An 8,941-nucleotide genomic window follows, 5' to 3' on the forward strand; every position below is an offset into this window, starting at 1 on the left:
GAATTGAGATGTCAGGATATCCTTGAAAACTAAATCTAGATGTGAAAAGTGAAGTATACTGTGTGTGACATGTCCATACCCCTGCCTCCTACAAAATGGTTAGATGACAACCCCTTCAATTCAAAAAGAACCCCAAAGCAGATAGGCATATTTGTTGGAGGATTATCATTGAGAACCATCTTATTTGCATATCTTTATGGGCCCATGAGAGATGCCATAGCTAAAATGTGTCCCCTAATTAGATTTGAGAATGAAAGTTTCTTAGAGAGTGGAAAAGGCTAAAAATTGCCCCTGATAATCCCATTCCAGGCATCTTAATAGCCCACAGAAATACTGTTGATGCAGACAGTCCATGGGGAGTTCTTAGCACCCACACTGAGTAGGTACTCTTGGTTCATTTTCTCATTCTTAGAAACAGCTACTGCAATGACTCACCATGTGCATACAGCTTTGCACATTTGCACAAGATAAACCAAATGCACACTTTAAAGTCTCTGCTTGCAAGTAACCTTCCAGAAAAGACATCAATTACAACACATCCCTCCATTCCTGTACAAAGTGCCCATCACCTTTTGAAATAGTCACATATATTCCATGCATGTATGGTTATGTCACCATGAGGGAGGTTTCAAGATGGTGGAAGAGATGAGGTTGCTTTTCTGGCTGAACCATGGTATGAAAGCAAGAAAGCAGATAGACATATTCTCAGCATGGTAGGTTGGATAAAAAGGGACTGTACTGGAATTAATACTGGACATTCAAAGCAGATCAGGGACTCAGGAGGTTGGATATTACAAAATAAATAAATAAGAAATCCCAGCCTCATTGCTCCCAACCACTGCCAGCAGTGCCAATCACAACAGTCCACCCACAGGCAAAGTGGAGGAATAAGGAAATTAAAGGAACACAAATTTTTAGGAGGTTTGTGGCATGTCGATCCTAGATCCTAGATCGAAGACAGTGCCATGCTAAACAAAGCAGTGTGCTGCACAATGTCCTTGTGCAGGAAAGAAGCTGCATTTCTCCCTTTATGCTTGAGGAGGACAAAGGAACAATTCTGTAGCCCTGGCATGGGGCTGGCAGCCAGGGGATCCAACTCCTGGCAAACCACATATGGGCTCAAAATACAGGCCTGGCAAATGCACACTGCATGACACAGAGTGTGCCTAAGTGACCAGGTGAAAAATCAAACACAGATAAGGGTTTACACAGGACAATAGAGGTCATCAAAAACCCAACCTGCTCCCCTTCCCCATGAGCCTGGTGGCTCACAGGACAGGTTGGGAGAGACACAATGCCCAGCTGAGAGTTCTTAAGGGCAGGGACAGGAGATACAAACCAAAGTAATACACAGTCTTTTCAATGAAATAATATCAGAAAGTTTTCCAAACCTAAAGAATGAAATGGAAAATCAACTAAAGGACCCCAAATACACAAAATTACAAAGACCCACACCAAGCCACATTATTATGAAAATGCCTAACATATAGAATAAGGAGAGAAATTTAAAGGCTGTCCAAAAAACCTGACAGGTCACATTTAGAGGGAAAACAAACTGGATCTCAGTGGATTACTCAACCCAGACCCTCAAAACTAGGAGGTCTTGAAATAGTATATACCAAGCTCTTAAGAAAATGGATTCCAACCAAGAATACTATTACTATACCCAGCAAAATTAAGCTTCAAAACTGACAATGAAATTAAAACCTTCCATGACAAAGAGAAGTTAAAAAAATTCACAACTAGGAAGCCTGCACTACAAAACATACTCAATAAAATATTTCATAAAGAAGAAATGAGAAATAAAAGTGAAAACCAGCAAAGAGAGGAAACTGCCATAGAAGAACAGTCAATCACAGGAGAAATCAGTTCAAATTAAAAATCAGAAATGATGGGAATAAAAATCATTTCTCAATAATAGCACTAAATGAAAATGGCCTAAACTCATCAATCTAAAGACACAGATTTGCAGACTAGATTATAGAACAAGAACCAACAATATGCTGCTACCAGAGACTCACCTCAAAGGCAAAGGCATCCACAGACTGAAGGTAGAGGATGGGAAAAGACATATCATTCATCTGGGTCTTGTAAACAAATAGGGGTTTCTATCCTCCTATCAGACAAAGTAGTCTTCAAGCCAACGTGAATAAGAAGGGCATTTCATACTGCCTGAAAGGTACCTGAAATTATACTACAGAGCTGTAGTAACAAAAATGGCATGGTTTTGGCACCAAAACAGACATGAAGATCAATGATACAGAATAGAAGACACAGAGACAAACTACATGATTACAGTTATCTCATACTAGACAAAAGAGCCATAAACCTACATTGGAGAAAGATAGCCTCTTCAACAAATGGTGCTGGGACAACTGGAAATCCATATTAGCAGAATGAAATGAAACCCCCTCTCTCACGCTGCACAAAACTTAACTCAAAGTGGATCAAGGACCTAGGCATTAGAACAGAGATCCTGAACCTACTAGAAGAAAAAGTAGGCCCAACTCTCCATCATTTCAGCTTAGAAACCAACTTCCTAACAAGAGTCCTAATGCACAAGAAGTAAAATCACAAATCAATAAACGGGATGGTATCAAACTAAAAAGCTTCTTCATAGGAAAGCAAACAATCAAGAACTTGGAGAGCTACAGGATGGGGAAAATTTTTGCCACCTACACCTCAGGTAGAGCATTAATCTCCAGGATATATAAAAAACTCAAGAAACTTAACACCAAATAATCCATTCAACCAATCAATAAATGGGCAAAGGAACTGAACAGGCAATTCACAGAACAAGAAATACAAATGGCGAAAAATATATGAAAAAGTGCTCAACATTTCTAGCAATTAGAGAAATGCAAGTTAACACTACACTGATATTTCATCTCACTCGAGTCAAAATGGGAATTATCAAGAATAAAAGTGACAATAAAAAAATTCAGTTGATGAGGAGGTGGGAAATAGGTATACTCATACATTGCTGGTGGGACTGCAAATTAATGCAACCCCTCTGGAAAGCAGTATGGAGACTCCTCAGAAAATGTGGAATGAGATCACCACTTGACCCAGCTATTCCCATCTCTGGTTTCTACCCACAGGACTTAAAATCAGCATACTACAGTGACTGTTTATAGTAATTCACATGAATGTTTATAGTAGCTCAATTCACAATCACTAAGCTATGCAACCAACCTAGGTGCCCCTCAATAGATGAATGAATAAAGAAAACATGGTATATATACACAATGGAATATTACTCAGCCTTAAGGAAGAATGACTTTATGACTTTTGATGGTAAATGGATGGATCTAGAAATATCATGTTAAGAGAAATAAGCCAATCCCAAGAAACCAAAGGTCAAATGTTCTCTCTGATATGCAGATGCTAACACACAGCAAGGCAGGGAGAGAATAGAAGTTTAGTGGGTTGGACAAAGGGGAATGGAAGGGAGAGAGAGGTGATAGAAATAGGAAAGACAGTAGAATGAATCTAACATAATTTTCCTATGTTCATATAAGAATCCACCAGAGTTTTTCATATAAGAATCCTCATCATGTACAACCACAAGAAGGGGATACTAATTAGAATAATTTACACTTGATGTATGCCTAATGTCAAAATACATTCTTGAGTGTTTTTTGGTTTTTTTTTTTTTTTTTTTTTTGAGAGCTGTATAGACAAAGCATTAGCAACCTTTACTAAAAGACATTGAAACTGTTTGTGAAGTAAAAAGATCTCTTGGCCTCTAATATTCCACATATGGGAAGCAAGCTGAGATAACTGCTCATTCACCAAGGCACATATTTGCCACTGACTTCATCATAAACTACAAAGGAGAATAATGGAAAGGAGGGCAGGGTTCTCTGAAGGTGGAGCCAGGCAAGTTCTTATGCAGAAGGTCTGAATTGGAGTCAGTCCCAGGTAACAGAATCAGGGCCTAATCAGGGAACCTTCCCTAATCCTGGATGGTTATTGTTGGCACCACTGAGTTTTGAAGTGGTTATTTATGTATTATCATTGGTAATATGCAGGAAAATATTGAAGTTGGTATCTAGAAGAGTGTTCCAGCTGTAACATCAGATTACAAAATATGACATATCCCATTTTCCCAGTATGCATGCACAAGGCCTGGGTTCAATCCCTAGGACCACAAAAGAAAGAAAAAAGAATCTAGATTTGTCTCATTGGATAAATTTGTTTATGTACTTGTTGTGGAAGTGGCTGATATGTTGTAGAAGTGGCCAGGACCCAGCCTCCCTCCCTCTCATATTTCTCAACTTCTGAGTGAAAAGAGAGGGAAGAATTCCATTTACTGAGGGAATTGAGAATTTGCATACAATCAGAAGGGGTAGGAAAGAGCCTGAAGACAAGTAAGAGTCCTCTGGGGACTGGATGCTGACCTCCTGGTCTGAAGAGGGGTCTCTTGTCAGGCTGTGGTGCACGTGCATTTTCCATCAGGGAGAAAGGAATAGCACTCACAGTGCACCATGGAGTCCTTGGGCGTGGGAACAGGTGACACATGCTAAGGGGAACCCAGTCAGTCAAGGGGTCACAGCTCAGGGGATAGAGCATTTGACTGCACAAGAGGCCCCTGTGCAATTCCAGGTGTCACCTACTGATATATTTATATACTTTTCATTGGCAAACCTACACTGGTATTTTCTCTGGTCAGTGTTATCCCTGCCATTCACCCTCAGCACTACCCTTCTAAATCTTGTGTCAGTTGTCTCTGATGCCATCATTACCTGGCAGAAGGAGTTCTCCTGTGGTCAGTGATCTGTGTGTTTTTCTGAAGGTCTTCCTTAGTTGCTCTGTCAAGTTGTCATTGAAAGGAAAGTGACCACGACACTTGGAGTGACCTAGAGATCTTCCTTGCAGCAGTGTCTGATTAGCAGAGAAGGAAGTGAGAAAGAGAGAAAGCGAGAGAGACCAGGGATAAAGGGAAGAAAGAGAGAAAAAGAGGGAGAGAGAGTGAAAGAGAACAAAACGAGAGAGAGAGAGAGAGAGAGAGAGAGAGAGAGAGAGAGAGAGAGAGAAAGAGAGGAAAGAGAGAAGAAAGAAAGAAAGAAAAAAAGAGGGGAGGGGAAGAGTTTCTATAGTCAAAATCTAATAAGGTCTTTGGGTCTGCAGCCCGCCGTGTTGGCGTACAATGATTGAATCATACAATAGTTGTGTCATCTTCTGCCTTCAGTCAGACTGGGCAAGGACTAGATGTGGGTTTCTGTTGCACCAACAGGTGGGGGTCGAGTTCAGCCTTGAGTGGGGTTGAGTGTTCACATTTGAGGAAAACAAGCTATAAGGAACCAAATGAGTGAGGGTCGAACATTCAGCCCACCCTGCAGCTAACATTTGTTCAGTCTGCTCCGCAACTAACATTCCTCCCTTTTTGTTTTCTAAGTGGCGTGGGGACAGTGCAATTCCATCTGACTTCCTGCTGAGAAGGGGTCGGTGTGGGGCCTGCCTGGGAGAGCAGGGGAATGTTTGGGGGACAGGCTTGGGAATACCAGGGTAGCTAGAGATGACATCCAGTGGCTACAGACAGTTATCTTGGAAGGGGCGATGTCCATAAAGGTTCCTTGAAGTCATAAGTTGTCAATGGCATCAAACCATTCCTGAGTAGAGGAGATCCTTGGTATTAGCCTTTAGTCCTTCATAGGGTCTCCAGGAAATATCAGAAGTGGCTTGCTTGAATCCAGTAATATTAAGGGTGACTGCCTGATGGCAGCCAGTGGAAGGGCAATCACCTTGACCCATCACCTGAGAGTGGGTGGTGCCATCCTGGTGCCATGTTGCTTGGATGTAGAATTGCCTTCTGAGTTGGGATGGAAGCTTGAGAAGAACTAATGATAGGTAAAAACAGCAGAGGATTGGCGAGAAATTTTGTGTTTGGTGGGCTCCAACATGGTCAAAGTCCAGGACTGGACATTTGGAATAGGTGCCTGCTCTAAGGCAGAAGACATGGTACCAGGTACTGCTTTATAAAACACAAATTGTCATATCTATAAGAACAATGTCATCCTTTGGAGATGTACAGACAAAGTGTAATCCTCAAGCTCTGACACATGCATTCTATCAAAGTATATAATCATCACCAAAGAACTAGAAAGGAAACTATACTACAAACCCATATGGAAATACATTGAAAAATTCACATCAGCCTGATATCCAACAATACTAGGGCAAAAAAGTCGGCCATAAAAAGTCCCACACTTAACATAGGAAGAGAAATCCATCTCAACATATGCATGAAACCTAACACAGAAACATGAAATATGAAATTAAAAAAGTAAAAAGGTTACACATGACAGCAGAATGCATTTCATTCATAGTACACATATAGAGCACAATTTTGATGTTCTCTGGTTTTACACAAAGTAGAGTCACAAATAAATTTTTTTAAAAGATAAGAAGGTAACATGTTGCCTCCAAGTGTTCATAATTCACCAACAACTGACTCCAAGGATACTGAAGTGGTTGAAATATGAGATACAAAATTCAAAAGAATGTTAAAAATGATAAATGAATTCCAAGAGAACACAAAAAATCCACTGAATGAATTAGAAATTCAGTACAGTTTGGTTTTGAAAAACCAAACAGATCTTGGAAATGAAAGACAAAAAAAATCTAATAAAGTTTTTATTTGGAAGTCTCTGTAGAGACTTCTGAGTAGAATCTCAGGACTGGAAGACAAAGTGGATAGCCTTGAACATTCAGACCGTATTAAACAAAGGAAGAAATAGCCATAACCAATATATGAGACTGATATGGACGTTCAGGTACAGGAAGCATTGAGAACCTCAAATAGACAAGATAAAAAATTAATCTCTGCATGACAAATGATAATAAATATGACTAACATGCAGAACAATGACAGAATGTTTAAATCCTCAAGAGAAAAATGTCAGGTTACACTTAGAGATAAGCCCATCAAAATTATTTCTGATTTCCTGGTACCAACTATAAAACTCAGGAGGGTTTGGAATGATGTGTTATAAACACTGAAAGAAAATAACTGTCCACCAAGATTGCTAGAGCCAACAAAGCTATCCTTTAGAATCAAGAGGAAATTAAAACATTCCAAGATAAGCAGAAAATATAAGAATTCATAACCACTAAGTTGGCACTATGGAAAATATTTGATAAAATACTACATAGAGAAGAAATCAAAAACAAACCTCAGAGTTTGCAAATGGTCAAGTCTCATTTGTTAATCAAAATGCACCAAACTCTGCATCACAAATTATGTATCTTCTCTCATAGGTGATAGATACAGAGGGAAAAGGAAAAAAAAGTTGGGGGGATGTCAAGAAAATTGAAGGGAGATCAGTAGAGTACAGGAAAGCTACTAGGGGAGGAAGAGGAGGATGGAACGGGGAAATACTGGAGAAAGATATTGGTCAAATTATATTGTTATATTTTGCGCATGTATGAATATTTAACATCCAATGCTACCATTATGTACAATTAAATTGCACAAATCAAATATATCCTAGGAAAGACAGATTGTGGCTTTGGGAAGCAGTATGGATCTTGAGCATATTTGGAAAACTGAGATAGATTGGATGAGTCCCTGGAACCTTGGGTAGAGGTGAGTATAGTTTGCATGTTACTCTGATCCAGAAGGCCAACTGTGGCAGAGGACTCTCTTGGCCCAGTTATTCCCATATCTGGCCCTTTTCTAAGAATTTTTTCAGATCTTGCATTAGAGATGGACCCTGAACTTTGGGTACTTGGGTAGTCATGTGCTATGCCTAGTAGTGCCTCTTCAGCTGCTGAGCTGGTGGTGTGGGGACAATCTGGGATCCTGACCTCTCTGGAAAGATGTCTCCCTTCCATCTAGGACTGCAACATGCAGGAGAAGAGAGCACAGAGTGAAGATGCAAGATGAACCCTTAAGGGCAGCGGTATGCAGGGTGGTGTGAGGAAGTGGGAGTCCTAATTGTGGGGAATAGTGAAGAAAAACTCAGGAGAGAAGGAAACAGCAAGGTTCCAGGTCTGAAGAGAGATTCTGCAAACTGTTTCCCCCCACAGTGCTGAGGAGCAGGAGGAGGCTGCAGGGTGCTAGGCAGGAAGACTTCTAGAAGTGCTGGGACAGGTCTCTGGGGAAGGACAGGGCCAGCTCAGGGTGAGAATGAGGTCTGTCTGAGTGAGGTCAGTCACCCCCCTCTAGTTCACTAGAACAAAGAGATGAGATCCTGTGATCCAGTGTTAATCAGGGAGGTCTGGACAGGGGCAAGGGCATAAATCGGGGCAAAGCAAATGCCTGATAGTAGGCAGCGCTGGTTCAAGATGCTGTCACCTGCTGACCCCTCTGTTCCTAGGGACCACAGGTTTGCAGCTGCTGTCCTGTTCATGCTCCAGGGACTGTGGATCTCTGGACTCCCACTTCTTCACCTCTCAGAGGAATGGATCCTCTCTTTAGGCTCCCTGTGTGAGCCTTGAAGGATTGTGAAAATAGAGTGAGAGAGGGGAGGAAGAGGAGAGCAGAGGGGCAGTTCATCCCCTGCCCAGAGCGTTTGGTGAACAGAAGCCTTCATCATCAATATGGGTTCCACTATAACTCAGTCTCTAATCAGATGTGTTTTCTTGGTGGAGGGATGATTAATTAATGTCAGTTTTTCACTTTTACAGTAACCTAGAGCACTAACAGGGTTTGGTTTTCAGGTGTCCCCTTAAATCTCCAGTTTTAAATCAGAAAATGTCCAGATATCAAATTATTTGATTCTGAGTTTTGTAACCCAATCAGTGGATTAATACATTTGATGGATTAATTATTTGAATGAACAGACTAGTAACTCTAGGCATTGTGGAGTAGTAAAGGATGTGGTGATTTGGGACGAGCCCTGGGGTTTGTACTTTGTCCCTGGTGCCTCACTTGCTGTCTCTGCTTTCTGGCTGCCACAAGCCAGCATCTTTCCTGCACCACCAACTTGTCCCA

The sequence above is a fragment of the Callospermophilus lateralis genome, chromosome 1 (assembly GCF_048772815.1).
Source record: "Callospermophilus lateralis isolate mCalLat2 chromosome 1, mCalLat2.hap1, whole genome shotgun sequence".
In the NCBI taxonomy this organism is placed as follows: domain Eukaryota; kingdom Metazoa; phylum Chordata; class Mammalia; order Rodentia; family Sciuridae; genus Callospermophilus; species Callospermophilus lateralis.